This window comes from Eschrichtius robustus, chromosome X (genome assembly GCF_028021215.1).
Source record: "Eschrichtius robustus isolate mEscRob2 chromosome X, mEscRob2.pri, whole genome shotgun sequence".
Taxonomy (NCBI): domain Eukaryota; kingdom Metazoa; phylum Chordata; class Mammalia; order Artiodactyla; family Eschrichtiidae; genus Eschrichtius; species Eschrichtius robustus.
The window spans coordinates 118,823,850-118,844,268 of record NC_090845.1 but is presented as its reverse complement, the minus strand read 5'-3'; the positions used below and the strand labels follow the sequence as shown (position 1 = coordinate 118,844,268).

The window sequence follows — 20,419 nt, the reverse complement described above, 5'->3', positions numbered from 1 at the left end:
CAACTAGTAAGAAAAGGTCTTTCCTTCCAGATATGGCACAACCTGTAAACTAACAAAAGGATGAAAGGTAAGCAGTGTGCCCACCAGGCCCCACATAAGCTCTAAGGAGCAATTTCGATGGGCCATTTCTGGATGCAAATTTAAAGAATTTGTGGTCACAAAGGGGGGATAAGAAATAAAAATACATGCATTCCTTTTTAACTGGCACACTAAAACATTAAGAATACTTTTGCTACAAACACAAAAATAATCAAGTGGGACTACATAAAATAAAAAAGCTTCTGCACAGCAAAGGAAATGATGAACAAAATGAAAAGGCAACCTACGGAATGGGAGAAAAATATTTGCAAATCATGTATCTGATAAGGAACTAGTATCCAAAATATACAAAGATCTCATACAACTCAATGGCAAAATAAACAATCCAATTAAAAAAATGGGCAGTGGAGCTGAATAGACATTTTCGCAAAGAACACAAACACATGGCCAACAGGTACGTGAGAAGATGCTCAACATCACTAATCATCAGGGAAACACAAATCAAAACCACAATGAGATATCATCTCATACCTGTCACAATGGCTATTATCAAAACACCACAAATAACAAGTGTTGACAGGGATGTAGAGAAAAAGGAACCCTCTTACACTGTTGGTGGGAATGTTAATTGGTGCAGTCACTATGGAGAACAGTATGGAGGTTCCTCTGAAAATTAAAAATAGAACTACCATATAATCCAGCAATTCTGTTTCTGGGTATTTATCCAAAGAAACTAACTCAAAAAGATATCTGCACCCCCATGTTCACTGCAGCACTACTTACAAGAGCCACGATATGGAAACAACCCACGTTCCTATCAATGGATGAATGGATAAAGAAGATGCAGCACATGTATACGCAATGGAAAGCTACTCAGACATAAAAAGAAGGAAATCTTGCCATTTGCAACAACATGGATGGACCTCCGGGGCATTATGTTAAGTGCAATTAGTCCGAGAAAGACGAATACTGCATGATCTCTCTTATACACAGCATCTCAAAATTAAAAAACAAAAAACAAGCTCACCGGTACAGAGAACAGATGGGTAGCTGCCAGAGGCAGGGGGTGGGGAAATGGGTGAAGGGGACAAAAGGTTAAAAAAACCCAGACTATACGTATTTTCTGCATATGTCTTTACATAACTGCTGGCTAATGAGCTTTATAAGACTAAAGAAAAGGAGAAAAACAAAAAAAAATAATAATAAAACATTAAGAATACTTAGGAATAAAAAAGCCATCAATGACAGAATAAAGGGAACTAAAATTATCAGGCGTGAGGAACAAGTAGGAACAATGCAGAAAAAATCCGAAACCCAAAAACCAAAAACAAATTAAATGGCAAAATCCAGCAAGAAAAATGGAGCAGCAAATATTTGCTAAAGTCAAAAGGTAAAACCTCGAAATTCTTGCCCTTTGCCCTAATGTTCAATGGTATTTTTGTTTTGTTTTGTTTTAAAAATACGGAGATTGATGTTCTTTCAGTGACTATTAACAACAGTTCCCAAATAAAACAAATGATAAAATAAAAATTCACTTAATTGACTGATAGGCTTGAATTAGTCATTGCCAAGTTTACAACTTTCCCACAACTCCAAGCATTCTTTCGTCAAGAGAAATAGGATTTTTCCCCCCCGCCCCGATGACCATGGGTAGCTTTCTGGACGACTATAATTTGTGTCTTTCTATAAGTCACTGGGGAATACCCACCCCCCAAATTAGAACTCCAAAATCAAAGCAATGAGGGACAAAGGATAAGTACAGATGCAGAAAACGTGACGATTCTGAAAGCTGCAGCTGGAGAGCACTGGCTGTCCCAGAAGAGAGGAACTCCTGAGCCAAAGACTCATTCTAACTGTGCCTTCACCCCACAGCTATCACCAAATCCTAGCCATCTGTACTGCAAGAGAGCTTTCATACTTTTTCTTCCTTATAATCACATTTCTACATTCCTAGTTTGGTGCATGATTACTTCACACCTAGACTACTTCACCAGACTTCCTGACTATGGACGCACTCCCGTCTTCATAGAACCGCCAGAATAACCTTTCAAATGTACCAGCTTGAACGGATCACTCCCTTTCCCCCCGACTTTCCTCCACTGTAATCTAAAGGCCAAATTGCTAGCATGAAATTCAAGGCCTTCCAGTCACGCTCAAGCCCGCTTTTCCCCTTCTCCCACACTCAGCTCTGGCTCTGGCTGACTCCATGCCTCTGAGCTCTGTCACCCCTACTGAGCAACAGGTGCTCGGGTGCACGCCACCGTCCCTACACCAGTGGTTCTCAAATTGGCTGCACCTGGGGAGCCAGAGCAACTAGTAACGTCTCGGTGCCCCCCCGTGTTCCCCCAGAGGAATATAATGTGCAGCCAAGTTTGAGAACCGCCGCCCCGAATTCCTAGAGCCCACAGTCAAAGTTTAGTGGGCATGACAGCCTCCAGGGGTGGGGGTGGGGATTATTAAAACACAAAGTGTTGAGCTGCATTCCCAGTGCTTCTGAGTCAGTAGGTCTGGGATGGGGCCCCTGAGTCTGCATTTCTAACGAGCTCCCAGGTAATGCTGATGCTGCTGGTCCAAGGACCCGACTCTGAGAAATCCTGGTCTATAGTCAGGATAATTATACAGTATAAATACATGCATCATTTACACATAATAGTAACTATTATATGCATATTCCATTCGGCAAAAGAGAAGGTACCGTCTTCTGAAATCCTATTACTGCCTTGTACTGTTGTTTACCTTTTGAACCCATTTGTTTGTGAACCAATCTATAGAAAGTCTTAGGGATTATCCAGTCCGATTCCCTTTTTATAAACTAAGTACTAAGGGGAAGTACTTTGCCCAAGGGATCAGATGGTTATTGGTAGAACTCGGGCTGGGATTCAACACTCCCGACTCCCTCCTCCTCCCTCTCAGTTCAGTACTCTTTCTACCACATCCTTAATGCGTCTCTAACAGCTTCTCCAATTAGAATGGATGTTCCTTCCTTGAAGAGATCCTTTTTGCTTTTAACGTTCCCCACAGCATCTAGCACATAGAGCAAGCAGTCAATAAACGTTTGCTGATTTCATGTGAGGAAGTGTTCGGACTCATACTCTAGAAGCTGCCTTTGGTACCCTATGAACTGTTTCCTTACATGCTGGCCACTGGGCAGCCCTGCTCCAATCAATTAGCCGCAGAATAAACCCTTCACATCGGCATGCACGCAGCCAGTGTCTGCTATAGGGACAATAACACACACATAAAGGAAAATTATAGGGTTTTAAAAGTGGAAGGAACGATAAGTTTATAAGGTGACACAAATCAACTTTCAAGTTGTATGTTAGAAACTTTTACAAGTACCCCAAGTTCCACCTGACACCCAACAGGCCCACGCAGCTGTAACAGCCCGGCAGTGGGGGAAGTCTGGGCTTGACTGCTTCAGCCAAGGGGCCCTGACTTTTTGGTGCTGAGGTCCTGCTTCCTTGTTCCTTAACAGAAAATCCACAAGTAACTGAATCAAGGGTAAACAGGAGATAGAGGGAAAGGGAGATGAAGAGGAGCCAAAGGGCAGCGAGCAGTGGCTGGGTGAGCAACAGGGGGCAAGAGGACGCTGTGACATACCCGCCCTGCCTGCCATCGCCACTGCACCTCCACAGGCCTTCTAGCTATTTCCAGCAGCGTGGCCGAGAGGAGCATGACTGGGGCAGGCCTCCTGACTGACCGGGCCTGTCTACACCTGTGGGGCAAACGCAGGATGCTTCGGCCAGACGGTTAGTTCTGCCGCCTCTACAATGGACAGGAACTGCTGTACAATCAAGTCAGCTCACAGAACCCGGTGTCAATCGTGAAGGTGACCACAAGGAATGCAGCGGCTGTGCCACCGTTTGGTTCACCACCAGCCCAGAGTAACCCTTGATCTCGGCAGCCAAACTGGAATCCCCAGCCTCCATCGCGGACTCTGACTCAAGGGAGAGGTTCTCTCTGTCCCCTCTTTCCCCTTCCCCCCATTAAAATCTGCTGCTTCCAACAGAGGTAGGACCGCATGTACAGTCGACCAGTCAAGCAGCGAATCAAGAAAACAAATACGTGAAAGCTTCTCTAATAACAGGTATAACAATGAGTATACGTAACAGATCCATACATTAAAAATTTTCTTCCAATATACAATAAAATTTAATGAGTTAAATAGGTGAACTCTATAACCAACTCCCCCCTTCATGAGTATTTTTGCAGCTAACTGTATGAAGTTTTTGACCCTGCGTCTAATCACAGACCTGATGGACGCATTTCATGAACAACCATATCCCCAAGACATCCATTCCTTGATTCCTTGAGTGACTGCCGTCATTTATATTCCAATTCTTGATGCTTTCTCAATTTTTCCTCTTCCAGTGACTTTAACACCATCCCAATGTTTGCTTGTCTCCCTCAGCCTCAATGTCATTCTCAGGCCTGACCCCCCCCCGCCCCCCGGCACCTACTAACACCTACAGAGAATGTTCTGTTTACACAGCCAACTCAAGTAAGCAACACGTGCTTGTAGTTGCTCATAAGAATCACCCAGGTCAAAAAAAAAGAATCACCCAGTTCCAGTATATAGAAACCATTGGCAATAAGACCTTAAAAGACCTCATCTTTTCACATGCTTTACTGTCACACTGGCCACGCTGAGTAATTGCCCAGAGGTTCTGGTCTCAGGTCCATGCTACGACAAGCCAAGCAACAGCCTCTGGCCGAAAGCAATCAAACTCTGACCTGGATATTGGCTGCAAGAGTTGGCATGAGCTCACCGATCGTCACTGTTGCTAGGGATACCACAAATGCAAGGGTCAAAAAAGGGCTCACTGGGTTGTAGGGCACGGGATTTGTCAAGCCCAGGGCTCCACTCCACCACAAAGATGGCACGATGCCCCAGTGGTGGCAGACAGACAAAGCCCCAACACAGTGCTCACACTAACCTGCTCAGTAACTCTTGTGCAACCGGACAGTAGTGAACAGCGCCAGGCAGCTCTCCCGGGAACTCACATTTTCACTATTCAGGGAACCGATGGTACAAGTTACAGCATTCACGAAGAGGCACTTCTCTTACGTTACTAGTACTTAAAAACAAACACTGTGCTTTTATCTACAAATTAATAATAAACAGTGACTGATATAGTCATTGTATTTCTGAATCCCAAGTGAAAAATAATATTTATAATAGATTTTTTAAAAGCAGTTTTAGATTTACAGAACAATTGAGCAGAAAGTAGTTTCCACATACCTCCACAATACCTCCTTCCCAGTTTCCTCTATCTTTAATATCCTGCATTACTGTATTTTTTTTTTTACAGTTGATGAGCCATCACTGATATATTATTATTAACTAATGTCAATAGTTTACATTAGGGTTCATTCTTTCTGCTGTGCATTCTAGAGATTTTGACAAATGTTGAAGTTTTTTTGTTTTTTAAAACAAAACAAAAAAAATCAACCCTTTCCAGGAATTTCCTGGCAGTCCAGTGGTTAAGACTCCCACACTTTCACTGCCGAGGGCCCGGGTTTGATCCCTGGTCAGGGAACTAAGATCCCACAAGCCGCATGGTGTGGCAAAAAAAACCCCAAAAAACAAAAAAAAACACCAAACCAAAAAAACCTTTCCAGTACATTCTGAGGCACAATACATCTCCTTACCTCAAGACCATTTTAATTGCTGTAGCTTTGTAAAGGGAAGTTTCACAGGAACGCTGTAATGTACATCATTCATGTCTTTTCAATGATTCATGGTTTCAAAGACTGACTATAACATAGCCCTGCAAACATATTCAACTTTGATTATGTGAAAACCAACCATTCACAACTCTCAGACCTCCAGTATGGCCCCCAAAAAAAGGAGTCTGAAGAAATTCTTGGACCACAAAACAAAAAGTAAGAAAAACAGTCTCCAAGATGACATCTGACATGTTGGAATTAGTCTGCTGATGACTTGGTCTGGAGATGTTTATAAAAACAGCTTTGTCATGAGAAAGCAGAGCAGCATAAGAGAAGTAGCATCGGGAGACAGAAAAGAGGAGGAAGAAAACTGGGAAAGGAAAGCAGGGAAGGGCAGAAACAGTAGAAATCAGGAGTGGCAGATGGACACTAGATGCAGGACAGAGCGGCAGCAATGGAAAGGAGAGCCAGCTAGACATAAAAGGACGGTGACGTGAATTATTTTGAGGGGGTGAGTGAGGAAGGGACAAATTGCGTCTCAATACTCTAGCCCTTAAATTGCCTAATCGTTCATTCAACTGAATATATCAATGGGAAAGCAACATTCAGCATGTTAAAAGCCGGCTTTGCACGTAAGTGTGTAAAGATGGTACACCTTCCATCCACTGAAAATTCCCTCTGAAACCCATTTCAAATCTTTTGGAAGGCTCTAGGGACAGGGTTATTCCTGAATAATGATTACATACACACACTAGCTGGAGGTATAGACCTACAGGTGTAAAACATTTATCCTGATGCTTTCATTTTTAATTTATGAATAAGTGTGAAGCAAAGTTCAAATTACATTACTTGTCCTGTCCTTGAGGGATTTGACATCTCACCCTATCTACTTCAGAAGAGCATAAGCTGCCTCTCTGTTTTATCAGGATTGTTTCTCTCTTGGCTCTGATTTCCCTTCAATCCGAGTATGTAATGAGGCTATTCAATAAAGAGACTGTGGTTTACTTGCAGGCAAAATCTTAAGTACTCGTCTTTAGGCCACCAGGAAAAGGTTCTACGAAGTCAAACCTGGAATCTCCTTGTCATATTATTTGATCTTAAATGTAGAGAAGAAAACAGCGTTCTGGATTTGTAGCTGGTCTTTGGATTGAGAAAGATCCACAAACTTTCAAATCTAAGTTTAGAAAGCAGCTCTCACACAAAAGCAGATCAGTGGTTCCCTGGGGAAGGATGCACTGCAAAAGGAGCACGAGGAAGCGTGGGGGGACTGAGCGCCACACAGCTCTATGCCGCTGCCGCAACTCGTCAAGCTGTGTGCCTTAACTGGATGCAGTTTACTGTACATAAATGATACTCCATACAGTGGGTATTAAATTATCTTGATAATCATTCCACAACGTACATGTATATCAAATCATCACATTGTACACTTCATTTTCTTTTTTCTTGTTATTTTTTAAACCATTTTTTAAATTGAAGTATAGTTAATTTACAATGTTGTGTTAGTTTCAGGTACACAGCAAAGTGATTCACTTATCCATATATGAATATATCTATTCTTTTTCAGATGCCTTTCCATTACAAGATATGGAATATAGTTCCCTGTGCTATACGGTAGGTCCTTGTTGTTCATCTATTTTGTTTTTTGTGTTTTTTTTACAAATCTATACTTTGATTAAGACAAAAACTGACAGTGTTGGTATGAAGTTTAACAGTTAAACAAAAGTTTTCACAGAAACCTAACACAGGCCTAAAATGATTTTACAATGGAGTTCTAGATGCAGGTCTAGACGATGTCAAGAACTGATGGATCTCATGATTCAAGACAGCATTTTGGGTTTTAGTTAATTCTTAGGATTAAAAAAAATTGTTTTGTTTTAAAGTGAACCACTGCCCCAGTATGAAAGTTTAATCTTCTCCTGAGACCAGGGCTTCAGAAATCATTCAGCTCCTCAAGTGATTCAGTGAATTCGTGCTGTCAGTGACTGAACCCTGCCACCAATGGTTTCAAAGTTCAAAAAACAGAGGCTCCAAGAGTTTTCCACCCTAAGAGCACTGGCCCTTGTCTTTCCCTACTCTCCCACCTCCTATACCACCCTCTGCCCTTCCCCAAATACTTCAGCCAGTGGCTTGGATGGAGAAGCTGATATTTATAACTTCATAATTGGAAAAGAAAGGGTCTTCTTGTCAATTTCAAGAATTATCACCTCTAAGACAGAATGATGTGCCTGTGTATCCACTCCAGTAAGACTTTTCCTCCTCAACCAGTTTCCATCCCCCAAATGGCAGCTTTGGTAACTTCTTAACTGGCTTGGTCCTTTGTTGGGAACAGCATTAAGCTCAGGCAGGGAACACCTTGGCTTCTAAGTTTCAGGCATTCACAGCTTTTAAACAGTCTCTCACAGTCCTCACTTAGGTTGCCAATGACATTTTTTGAAAGGATGAAATATTCTGGACACAGAACCAAATCATCATTAGTTGTTCTTTCCTTTGTTTCACCATTTCCCCCCAACAGGCCCCAAATTTTAACAAAAATGATCCTAACCCATCTCCCTTCTTTCCCACCCCATCCCTCCCACCCCAAATAATACACCAGAAATAGCCAAAAACTACACACATGCTACGCTGTAAAAATGCAGAGTTAACACTATTGGGAAGAAAGCTGTGGGTTGCAGAGATGCTCTTTGAAGATCTACAGTATCTTTATAGCTCTCCCACATCCCATTCTGCAAGTTTTGTCCTTCATAGAAGGTCCTTTGCTTTTCTCAGCAAAGTTCAGAACGGGTTGCCTTGAAACACTGACCCTCCTTCCTCTCCACTGGGATGGGTGTGCAAACTATACAGCATGCAGCAGCTTTAAAGCACTTGGGCTGCTGTAGGGCACAGAAACTATACTGGCTCTTCAAAGGACATCTTCTCAAGCCACCTCTATGGTGTCAAGACAAGTAGAACTCTTTCTTTCCCCACTTGAAACCCACAGTCAGATGTGACAGGGGCTGGTACTCAGGACAGTTAATTCTTGTCAACTTTTTTGTCATCATCCTCCGAGGGGTAGGAATGCCACGTCAGCCTTTCCTCACAGAAGGATATGACAACCTGTGGGCGCTTAACATTGGCTTCCTTGGCAGGGACCAGGTCAGCCTCATCACAGAGTTTTTCCATTTCATCAGGAACATGAGTTCTCCACTAGAGTCTGTAGCTCCAATAATCTGCTCTGGTTCCAAACCCCGGGCAAAGCCTCGTGGCTTTTCTGACTCTTCTTTCTTCTTCTTTGGTTTGCTCTCCTCCCCCTTATCTTCCGCATCAGAATCAGCTTTGCGCTTGCCTCCCTCTGATTTATCTGTCTCGTGGGCTGTTTTCTGTGACTGCAGGAACTCAGCAATGAGGCCAGGGGGATCCAGGTTTTCTTCTGGTTCCCTTGTGCTGTCTTCATCTGAGGACCCCTTCCACTTTAGGAGGTACTCCACTTGGCCCTTTACCACTCGACGGTCAAGAACTTTTTCCACCACTTCCTCTTCTTCCTCTTCTTCTAGCACCTCCTCCACTTTCTTCTTGTTTTGTTTTCCCCATGGTGCCCTCCAGCTTTCTGGTATAAAGGGTGACGGGGCTCAGAGCAGCGCCCACGAGCCCGAGAGGAATCGGTGCCCCGCTACTGGCGCATGTTGTCGGGCTGGCCGGGGGAGTGGCGACCAGAAAAGCAACAAGCCTGCTGACCGAGGCTGAGCCCCTCCCTGAAGCGGCCCTCCCCTCAGCCGAACCTCTGTTTTGTATACAGTAGTGTGTATCTGTTCATCCCAAACTAATCTATCTACTGTAACTTATTTAAAATAGATTTATTTATTGTACCATGCCGTACACTTTAACTATATACGATTATATCTGTTAGTTATTCTTTAATAAATTGGGGGGGAGTTGATATTTAAAAAGTGTCTCTAACGAAGGCCGACTGCTTTATCTGTAGATGCAAGTATACATTTTCACCTCCTATTAGCTTGGCTGCTTGGTTTCTTTCCTTAGTGTGGTTAGGTGTGCTTACTACATTGGAAAATTCTGCATCTTATGGCCTAGAAGGGAAGGGCCTAGAATTTGAAAATTTGAACTGACCCTGGCATCTGGAGACATAGAATCTTTGACAAGGAACTTAAAGTGTCTCCTTAGCTTCTAGAAGCCATCTGCCTGAGGACTTTTTATAAAAATTGTTTTAAGTATGTGAAACTACCATTATTTACAGGGTGTTTCTTACAAACTATTGAAAAACATAAAATTTTGTTAATTCAAATGTCTAAATCAACTACTACGGCTTAGTGATACACAAATTTTTGGAATTTATGTGTGTGTGTGTGTGTACTCTTTAGTCTCTAAGAAACCTGGGGGGGGGGCACCTGTTACTTCAGTTCAACTGGTCACACGAAAGTACAGATGATTGATTATGTTTATAGACAGATGCTGGCCATCAGCTTCCCAAACAAGAATAAAGTCTAATACTAGACCCGGCAGAGATTCACTGAAAAACCAGTCCTTAACCTCTTCCTAATAAATCACACATTTTTATCCTGACAGGAGCCAAGCAGCCTTATCCGCACTCTAAAACTGAAAGTGAATAACAAAACTTGTTAATCGAGTAGAGAAATTTACTTTTGTACCATCCTCGTCAAAACAACCTTGACGGTAACAGCTCTACATTCCTACCTATCACGTCCTTAGTATTGAAAAGCACATTTAGAACTCGGTGGATATTGCAAATTCTTGTGATTAGAAGGTCTATGGAACATTTTATGCCTTGAATATATGTAAGAACCAGGGTTGTTTTTTTTTCTGGTTTGTGAATTTAATTTTATTTTTTTAACATCTTTATTGGAGTATAATTGCTTTACAATGGTGTGTTAGTTTCTGCTTTATAACGAAGTGAATCAGTTATACGTATACATATGTTCCCATATCTCTTCCCTCTTGCGTCTCCCTCCCTCCCTCCCTATCCCACCCCCTTCTATGTGGTCACAAAGCACCAAGCTGATCTCCCTGTGCTATGCAGCTGCTTCCCACTAGCTATCTATTTTACGTTTGGTAGTGTATATATGTCCATGCCACTCTCTCACTTCGTCCCAGCTTACTCTTCCCCCTCCCCGTGTCCTCAAGCCCATTCTCTACGTCTGCATCTTTATTCCTGTCCTGCCCCTAGAACCAGAGTTTTTAGGTGCGTGAATGAAATATAAATCCCACAAAACGTAGAGTGCTGGCAACCAAGACTTACTTTGACTGCTCTTTTCTTTTCCTAGGTTTCACTGCACTTACAAAGCCAGTACACATGTATCTTCTATCTGTGTATTTTACACCCATAGTAGTTCCAAAATGAAGCTCAAGCAAATCTCATTGGTTTAAATACAGAGAAAAACCCATTTTCAGAAGAGAAATACAGTGTACTGCAGGAAGCTGGGAAGAGCTGGCGGCTCACTGACAATGCACATATTCATTAGCAGGCAATAATGAGGAACAGGAGCAAAAACTACTTCACAACACACCCCTAGGCAAGGGTACAATTTTCTCATTTGTTCAAATCGTATCCATATTCATTATTTCACGAAGCTTTAGTGTTTGCTGGGGCCCTGGCCGTAGAAAAGGGATGATTTTGCGTTCACAGGTTTACGTGTGTACACAGCCTATGTAATCTCCAGATGTATTTTGTTTAATTCTATTCGAACAGTGACGTTTCTGTATCAAGGGACACCAGATCTCACCCGACACCTGTTCTGGAGAGCAGCTTCCCTGACCATCCTAGGCTGGAAAACGGAACTGGCCCAGGTTGGGGTAACTGTAATACTGGCAAATGCGGGAAGGGGAAGACGCAGCGGCAGGTAAACATGATGATGACTCTGGAGCCCGGAAAAAGAAAAGTGGGCAGAGTCCACTGGACCGAAAAAAGGTCACCCTGAGGGTAAAATAGACACCCAGGCAAAGGAGACACGAAGAGAGAGGGGCCCACACAGCCACAGAAAGAACAAAGAGGGCGAAGAAAGAAAGGGCGGGAAGCCGAAGAACGTATTTATTTTTAACAGCGCCAGATTTAAAACAACAATCGCATGTGAGGGTGTGCGCGCATGCGCTTGTGCCAGCATGTGCTACAACTTAACTTCCTACCCGAGTCTGGAAGCAAATGCAGTCTTTACCATTTCTTTCCCACAATTTGAACTTTACCACAATTTTAACAGACATTTCATTTTATAAAGGAAAAGAAAACTTTCACGCAGCGATGGCTCCAATTGGGGTCTTTCAGGCTAGTATGTGTAAAGACTCTTAACGAAGTCATTGCTGAATTTCTGTGACTCTAGGCATATTCGATAGGCCTCGGTACTAGTACTTGCTCCCTAGGCCAGAGGAAATCAAAGGTTAGATGCAAAAAAGAGGTTCCCCACCACTAATGTTCAATTTCAGTAAAGCAAATAATATGATAATTTTCTGCAAACAACTGTTTTGATGATTTTCTGAAATTAGGAAAAAATTGGCCTTTTTGGTATCCTTCAGTACATAGTTAATATACTTTCACCATAATAACTTGTTCTTTTGAGGGACAAGGCAACAAAAAGTTCTGGCTGTGAAGTTTTTAATTAGGAAATTAAAACTTACCTAGTATGGAGGACCTAAAACTTCTAATTGGAGCTCTGACATTAACACATCATATGACCTTGGATCAGGTGCTTGGCCCCTTTGAGCCTCAGTTTTCTCATCTCTAAAACAAAGCAGGGGGTGGGTCTTGACAGTCCCTTCTAGCGCTGAAATTCTACTACTCAAGTTGGAGGAGGAAGAATTTTAAGGAGCTTACATGAGGAGGCCACATGATCATTCTCTAACTCTCAGGTGGCGTTCCCATTTCACTCTTCATGACCATGACTTCTATCTAGAGATGCAACAGTAATTCAGAGGATCTTTTGGTAAAATTTTTAAAAAACCTTAGACTACACTTATAAGTTGGAGATTCTGCAATGGACTTGAGTCCACCATGAAAAAGATCACTGCATTTAAAAAAGAAATACAAAACATTGTCACTAACTTCTGGGTGGTGGATTATAACTGATTTTTATTTTCTTTAGGCTTGTCTGTATTTTCTAAATTTCCCTACAATGAAAAAGTACCACTCTTATCATTTAAAAAATTGATTTTCAAAAGGATTAGTGCATTCTTGCAAGTTTTACCAGATCTCTCAAGTCTACTCTAAAATCATGGGGCGGGGGTACGAAATCAGACAGTATCGCAATGCGTGTCTGCACACAGTGGTTGATTACCCAAGTGGCTGGCTGCTGTAGTCAGAATCAGGACATTATTATTATAATCAGAATCTATGGCTCACAGTCCTACGTGGAAATCAAAACATACGTTTTATCTAAATAACTTTTTTTTTCCAGCATCCTGGCCCTTGAGAATCATGGTTAAAATTCCTTTCCAGTTTAAAGTAAATGAAATGAAACATGAGGTACTTTTTCTACCCACAAAAAAAAAAAAAAAAAAAAGCTTTCCAGACAAAATATGGTTGCTATTGGGCTGGGTTTTTTTTTTTTTTTCCTCTTGCTATGCTCTAAAACACAACACATCAAAAGTTAAAATAAATATTTAGCTGTCAAAACAAAACACACCCCCCATATGGAAAACACAAATATGAATTTGATGACGCTTGTTATAAAAACAACGTCCACAGCAAAAACAAATGTTTAAATTGTGTACAAAGACTACAAAACTAAATGCTATCATTGTTAAGTTCTATACGACAGTCCAAAAAAGGTTGAAGGTAAGCTGCAGAAAGGATATAAACGCAATTAGGTAACTTCCAGCTTTACCACCATAAAAAGTAAAATTTTCAAGGAAGATAGACAATAAAGTTCCCCAAAATGACAACGGCAGGCTCAGTGCGGGTAGATCTCTAGAACAAACTTCATGTTCAACTGAATTCTCCTCAGCTGAGGAAGGTAGAGTATAAGAGTTCACCTCTCCATTCTCCACCTGGATGTGATCTGTGTCTACAACACATTACCTCCGAAGTGACTTTTTACCCAGGACCAGTCACCCACCTCTCTGCAGCAGGCTCCTTGCCTCACTCGCCTTCAGCAACCCCAAGCTCCAGACCAAGCAGCAAGGGACAGTGGCTTAGTCACGGGACTGAAGTTCAAATCCCAACTCTGCCGCTTATTAGTTGTGCAATCTTAGACAAGTTACTTAACTAACCTCATCTGTGAAATGTGCATCATAACCACTTTGCAGAGTTCCTTTGAGGATCAAATTACATAATGGGTGTAAATTCAACTCACATATTTTCTAGAACTATAGTAGGCCTTCAAGTAACCAGTTCCCTTTTGCCCCCTACTCCTGGCCACTTACTTCAAGTATGATCAAGTTTAATGTTCATGGTTTTAATTACTCTCCAGCAAACTCAATGGTATATAGGACATGTAGTAATTTTAATTTTGTTAAGACTTTGAATAGAGCACACCACAAGGGAGACAGTACGACGTTGTGCTCAAAACCATGAACTTCTGAGGAGTAAGACAATCTTAATTTTGATGTCTCCTAACTGCGACCAGCTGTGCAACTGAGGGCAAATTACTGTACCTCTCTGAGCCTGGTTCTTAATTTAAAAAATGAAGAGACTAGACAATGTATACAAGTGCCTGGCACAGAGCTAAGTACCATAAATGGTAGCTTTTACTGGTCTTCGTGATTTGGGTCGATGTTCAGGTACTAGTCACTTTAAAGACTAGTAAAGTAAGCTCAGCCAACAACTCAGTCACGTCAAGACACTGTTAGTGTTCTCTACTCTCCTGAAGTTAAGTTCTACTGCATTTCATAGAGGAAATTACATCAACCTTAGCACTATTGCCAACTTGGGTCACATGATTCTCTGTTGCGGGGGACTGCCCCTGGCATCCTAGAATGTTTAAGCCCCTTGCCTGACCTCTACCCACTAGACACGCCCCAAGCTGTGACTGCCAAAACTGTCTCCAGACATTGTTCAATGTCTCCTAGGGGACAAAACTGCCCCAGTTAAAAACCACTCGTCTAGCACTATCTGCAGATGGGAATTCTCCACCACCTCGGTAGGCAACCCAGCAGGAGGACAAAGGTTTACTCGCCCTCCCATTTAGTCTTATCTACTCCTCTGGGCTCCATCATTCGTTAGTACCTGTAGTTCAAAGGTGACCATAGAAAAATAAATTTTTTGGCCCAATTTGCTGTCAGAAGCTGCTTTACGTCACAGGAAGGAATGCTGGCCTGGTTGTCTTTTCACTACTCTATACCGTCATACAAAATGCTGAACTTTAATATCAAGGAATCTGCTATGTCCTAATTACTTTACACAAAATTTTAAAAGGCCATTGACCTTAAGATGACTTATAAACCATGTTATTACCCAAACTGACAAAGTATGTCTTCTTCATTGGGAAGGTGAGATGGAATTTATGCAGTGACTAATACCCTGGAAAGAAACGGCTCCCCTGTTTGCATGGCTGAAGCATGTTTACTGTACATAAAGTGCTATGTTAAAGTCCAAAAGACTCTGGACAACTCTTGATTGTGCACAACGAATTCACTGTCTACTTTTCATTTTAATAACTGCACCAGAAAGCAGGAGCCATTTCATATCCACTGTACATCCCGGCACCTAGCACAGAGCCTCTAACAGAGGCGGTAACTCAGTAAATGTTGGTTGAATAAATAAATGGTCATATATTCTGCTTAATTAAGTACTCTGTTGACAAAAAAAAAAAAAAAAAAGAAAGAAAGAAACTTTCTTTGCTCTCGTCCAACAGGAGCTGAAAGAAAAGATCTTTTAAGAGAAAATAATTACAGTCTGCTCCCTTTTACTCCAAACCTAAACAACTGGAAAATTCAATTAACCAAAAAAATTTTGTAGGCAAAAGTTGGGGAAAGCAGCCAAACAGATAAGGCCCAAAGTTCAAGCAAGCACGAACATTTGTTCAACTCCCACAAGATTATAAAAGCCAAAGTTGCTGGCACAAGAGGGCAAGCAGGCAACCGGGAGGTGGGAAGCAGGAAAAGAGGGATGGATCAGCCTCAGGAGGTTAGCTGCCATCCTTCAGTGAACAGTTTTTTGTCTTAACCTCAAAACGTTAGAGGTAAAAGTCAATGTCTTACGCAAAGCCTTGACTTACAAATTACTTTTCAAATGGATATGAGCAAAAATTTAAAGGATATTTAGAAAGATATCTGATCATATTTTTGTTAATTTTTCAAGTTTCCTTATCTTTTTTTTCCCCTTCTCCAGTCCCGCAGGGCAAACAACAGGTTCTTAAAAAGCTGCGTAAAAGACACTCCATTTACTCCTTTTGTCTAGAGAAACTTAAGGCCCACCACCATCACATGCTTCTCTCTGCAAAAGATTTCACCACTCCCAGCATTCTATTCATAAGAGAAAAAAACAGTCAGATTTAAATTGTATTTTTAAAGTATTATTTTAAGATCATTGCCCAGTATATAGAATGGGTATCACATTAACATTAGAAATGGTGCAAATAATAGTGTTTAAATGCATTCTCGGGGCTTCCCTGGTGGCACAGTGGTTAAGAATCCGCTTGCCAATGCAGGGGACACGGGTTCGAGCCCTGGTCCGGGAAGATCCCACATGCCGCGGAGCAACTAGGCCCGTGCGCCACAACTACTGAGCCTGCGCGTCTGGAGCCTGTGCTCCGCAACAAGAGAAGCCACCGCAGTGAGAAGCCCGGGCACCGCAACGAAGAGTAGCCCCCGCTCACCGCAACTAGAGGAAGCCCGCGCGCAGCAATTAAGACCCAACACAGCCAAAAATAAGTAAATAAAATAAATAAATTTATAAAAAAAAATAAATGCATTCTCGTCCACCTTTGAGACCAAAACCTCTATTTCCACTTAAAACGTTTCCAGTTTATCATTTCCAGTACACAAATAAATTATCATGTTTAAGTGGTCCATTAGTTTGATCCCTATTAAATTAGCTTCAATTTCCTGGTGTCATATATGAAGAATTTTCCCAATTTAAATCTTGCACCATTTTTTAAAAGTTTCACTCAAAAATCTAGACTTGGTTAAAAAAACCCAAAAAACAAAAAAACGCTTTCCTTCTCCAAAAATTCAATATGGGAATGGTAGCCTAGAATTTCAAAAACCATACATGGTTACAGAATCCATATGGTAGTCTTAGACTATATACTTACTGGTAGGTGGTTCACACAAATCATGGCGTATCTGACCAATCTCCTGTTGCATAAAGATTATATTTGCTCTGAAAAATGTTAAATAAGCATTTTTAAAGACTGAAGGTAAAGACTAGATTGGAACCTTATGTAACCAAAATGGGAAAGCACGTATAGCGTCACCACATTAAAGGCCTAAACCTTTTCAATATGTATTCTTCCTAAGCAAATATGAGCATGAGTTTCCAAAGGCAAAGCTACCATCCCAGAAGCCCTTGCTTCCTCAGTGTAAAGAACGGGGAGGGTTCTGTTCCTGGAGATGAGCTGGGGAGGGAAAGGCTTTGCAAAATTCCAAGGGGCTCATAATTTAAATGTATGCTATTCTGCAAATGTTCACATTTCCAAAGAACAACATAAAATTTACATTAAAACTGTCAATCAAGATAACGAAAAAAAAATTATTCCTACTGCTCTATAAGCTTGCCACAGATTTGATAACCCAGGAACGAATTACAGGCAATTACAAAATGATGGCTCCAATTAGGAAAACTGGATCTATTCCAAATTCAAATCAAAGGGGGCTCAGATAATCCCAATGGAATAATTTAAATGAATATAGGGGACTTCCAGCAAAGACATACGTTTATTCTATTTCTACGTCTTCTGAAAGCCAAGCAAAATGCTACAACGACGTATCTCTTGCACTTCAGGAAATTCAAAAACCAAACCTGGAGTCCCCTTAATAAACCTTGTTCTCTTCTTTTCCCAAGGGGTCTCGCTGGTACAGGGTTTTTATTGTAAAGGGCAATCAAAACAAACCTGAGAATCCCGCACAGTCTCAAACGCAGAAGATAATACAGCACCGAACACGAACCACACACAATCTTTCCTTGCTGATTTCCAAACCTCCACCTAGTCCTGGACGCCTGAGAAGAGGCCGCGAGGAATGGAAGAGAAAGAGAAACTTCGAAAGCAGAAACCTCTCTCCCAGAGCCTAGAACAGACGGCACCTTGTAGGGATTTCACGCTTTTTGAGACGGAAAGGTCACACCCTGCAGTTTTGAAAATCCACCTTCTAAGGCTCAACCCATGTTACAAAACCTTCCTCCTGCTTCTCTAGGTTTCGCGCTGGAGCTGAAACCCCCCCACTCCCCACCCCCATTCGCCAACCCCTCGCCATCCCCTTAGAGAAGAACCAGCGCGGATCCTCCCCCTCCTCCTCCCCACCGCAGCATCCCCGACGAACAAACCTTGGAAGCCCCTCACCTCCACTCCCTCCCACGCCCACCCCCGCCCGCCTCGTCGTGCGAACCGAGGCCGGTTCCCCTTCGCTCCCTCCCTGTCCTCGAGGAGGAAACCGAGGGGAGCCCCCCACTTCATCTTCACCCGCTCTCCCCACCCGGCCGGCTATCCTCGTTGAGAAAACCGAGAGGTGCCCCCCACCTCTCCCCAACCCCCCACTGCCCGCCATCCTCGGGCAGAAAGCCCAGGGGCCCCCTTCCCTCTCTCTCCACTCCCCACCATTCCGCAGAGGAAACCAGGGAGAGCCCCCTCCTCCCTCCCGCTTCCCCCACCTCCAGGCGCTCCCGGTCCCCTCCGCCCGCCACCCCTGCGGCGAGAGCCCGAGGGAGGCTGAGGCACGCACCGGCGGGAGGGCAGAGGAGGGGACCCCGCGGCCGGCCATCCCGCAGCCCCCGCCCCCGGCCGGGCGGCCGAGGCCCGAGGCCCCGGATACCCGCCCCGGGGGCCAGCCCGCGACCGGCGGCTGCGGGGCAGGAGGCAGCCTCTCTCCCGGGACGCGGGCCCGCTGGGCGGGAGGCACACACGCAGGCACGCACACGCGGAGAGAAAGCGGGCTTACTGCCTGGGGATGCTCGCCCGCGCGGCTGTCTCGGCGGCGGCCGCTGCCAGCACCGAGGCCAAGGCGCGGCGGCGGCGGTGGCGCTGCGGACTGAGCCCCCTCGGCCGGGCGTTGGATCTAGGGCGCGGGAGGGGCGCGAGGGGAGGGGCACGCGGGGGAGGCGGGGAGGGAGGGTGCGCGCGCGCGGGGGCGGGGGCGGGCGCGGCTGGCCCGGGGCGGGGCGGGGCGTGCGCCAGCCGGGGCTCGGCCTGCGGGGGCTGCTGTGCGGGGCGCGCGCGGGAGCCGGGCCGGCCGGGGCGGGGGCGCCACGCACCCCGCGCGGCCACGTGCCCCCGCCTCGGGGGCGGCCCGCTGACTGCAAGGCGCGGCCGCGCGGGGAAGGTGGCTGCGAGGAGATAGGGGCGAGCGCTTTCCTGGAGGGCCGGCTCCCGCCCCGGAGGCCGAGGGGAGGGCGGGCTGGGGGCGCCCGGGGCACCCCCGCCCCTCGCGCCGCAGCCCTCGAGGCCGGCGGGGAGTCACGAGTCACTGCAGGCAGCCGCGGCCGGCGCTGGGGAGGTGGGAGCAACAAAGAGAGTCGGGCGAAGGTGGCCTCACCGGGGGCCTACGCTAGCCAGCGCACCCCCTGCAAAGCGGCCCGCGTCCGGAGCGCACCCCGATTCGGCCCCTGACTGCAGGAGCCCCGTGGTTCTGGGCGACGCCGAAGGACCCACCGGCGACCCTTCCCCTTAGTAATCGGCCGCGGGGGAGCGAAAGGAGCCCCATCATGAGCCCAAAGCTACCATACAGAGGGCTTTGCATCATTCGAAAAAGCACTGATGGCAAAGCGGCACGTGGCTACTCATTCATTCACTCAACCTTCGGTTTACTGGGCCCTCACCGTGTGCCAGGCACAGTGCCAGGCGCTGAGGATACATGGCAGAGTCGAGCAGGACACCCTCCACCCTGCCCTGGGAGCTTGCAATCTAGTGGGGAGACAGACGATTAAGAAGTGAGAAAATAATCAAATTTGGGATTAGGCCTGTGCAGCAAAAGGAGAGGGTGCAAATTGTGTGGTTAGGAAAGGAGGAGGTGGCATTTAAGCTGAGCCCTGAAAGTTATGAAAGAAGCAACCATAGGAAGAGCCAGGGAAAAGCCTTGCAAGAAGAGGGAGCAGACGTATGAAAGCCAGGAGGGGGCAAATCTTGCTGCTTTAGAACTAAGAGGTGGTGGTTGTGATTGGCACCAGGAGAGCTGGGGAGGGTAGCATAAGCCTGGGCAGGCTGGCACGGACCCGATCATGGACTGCATCCTAGTCCATAGTCAGACGGTTTTATTCCAAAATCAATGGGAGGCTAGTGAATGAATGGCTTCACCCCTGGGGCATGACATGACCTGATTTATATTTCTTTCCTATTTCTTTTTTCTTTTGGGATAATTGTAGATTCACATACGTTTGTAAGAAATAATACAGAGAAATCCTATGTACCCCTTACCCAGTTTCCCCCAATGCAAAACTATAGTACAAGATCATAACCAGAATATTGACATTAGTACGATCTACGAATCTTATTATTTCCCTGGTTTTACTTGTACTCGTGTGTGTATTTAATTCTATCCAACTTTATCACGCGTAGACTCATGTATCCACCACCACAGTCAGGATACAAAATAGTTCCATCATTACAAGAATCCATCC

The 20,419-nt window shown here is 44.4% G+C and overlaps 1 protein-coding gene and 1 pseudogene across 1 annotated transcript in view; both read right to left on the bottom strand.

The window, feature by feature from the left end:
- The window catches only part of FHL1 (four and a half LIM domains 1), a 59,738-nt gene extending 41,113 nt beyond the window's left edge, over positions 1 to 18,625 (bottom strand). The window contains exon 1 of the mRNA XM_068533273.1: positions 18,529 to 18,625. The gene's annotated coding sequence lies outside the window, so the exon portion shown is untranslated. The remainder of the gene's footprint in view (positions 1 to 18,528) is intronic.
- Positions 8,611 to 10,355, bottom strand: LOC137756438 (chromobox protein homolog 1 pseudogene; annotated as a pseudogene).
- Positions 18,626 to 20,419: the final 1,794 nt, after the last annotated feature.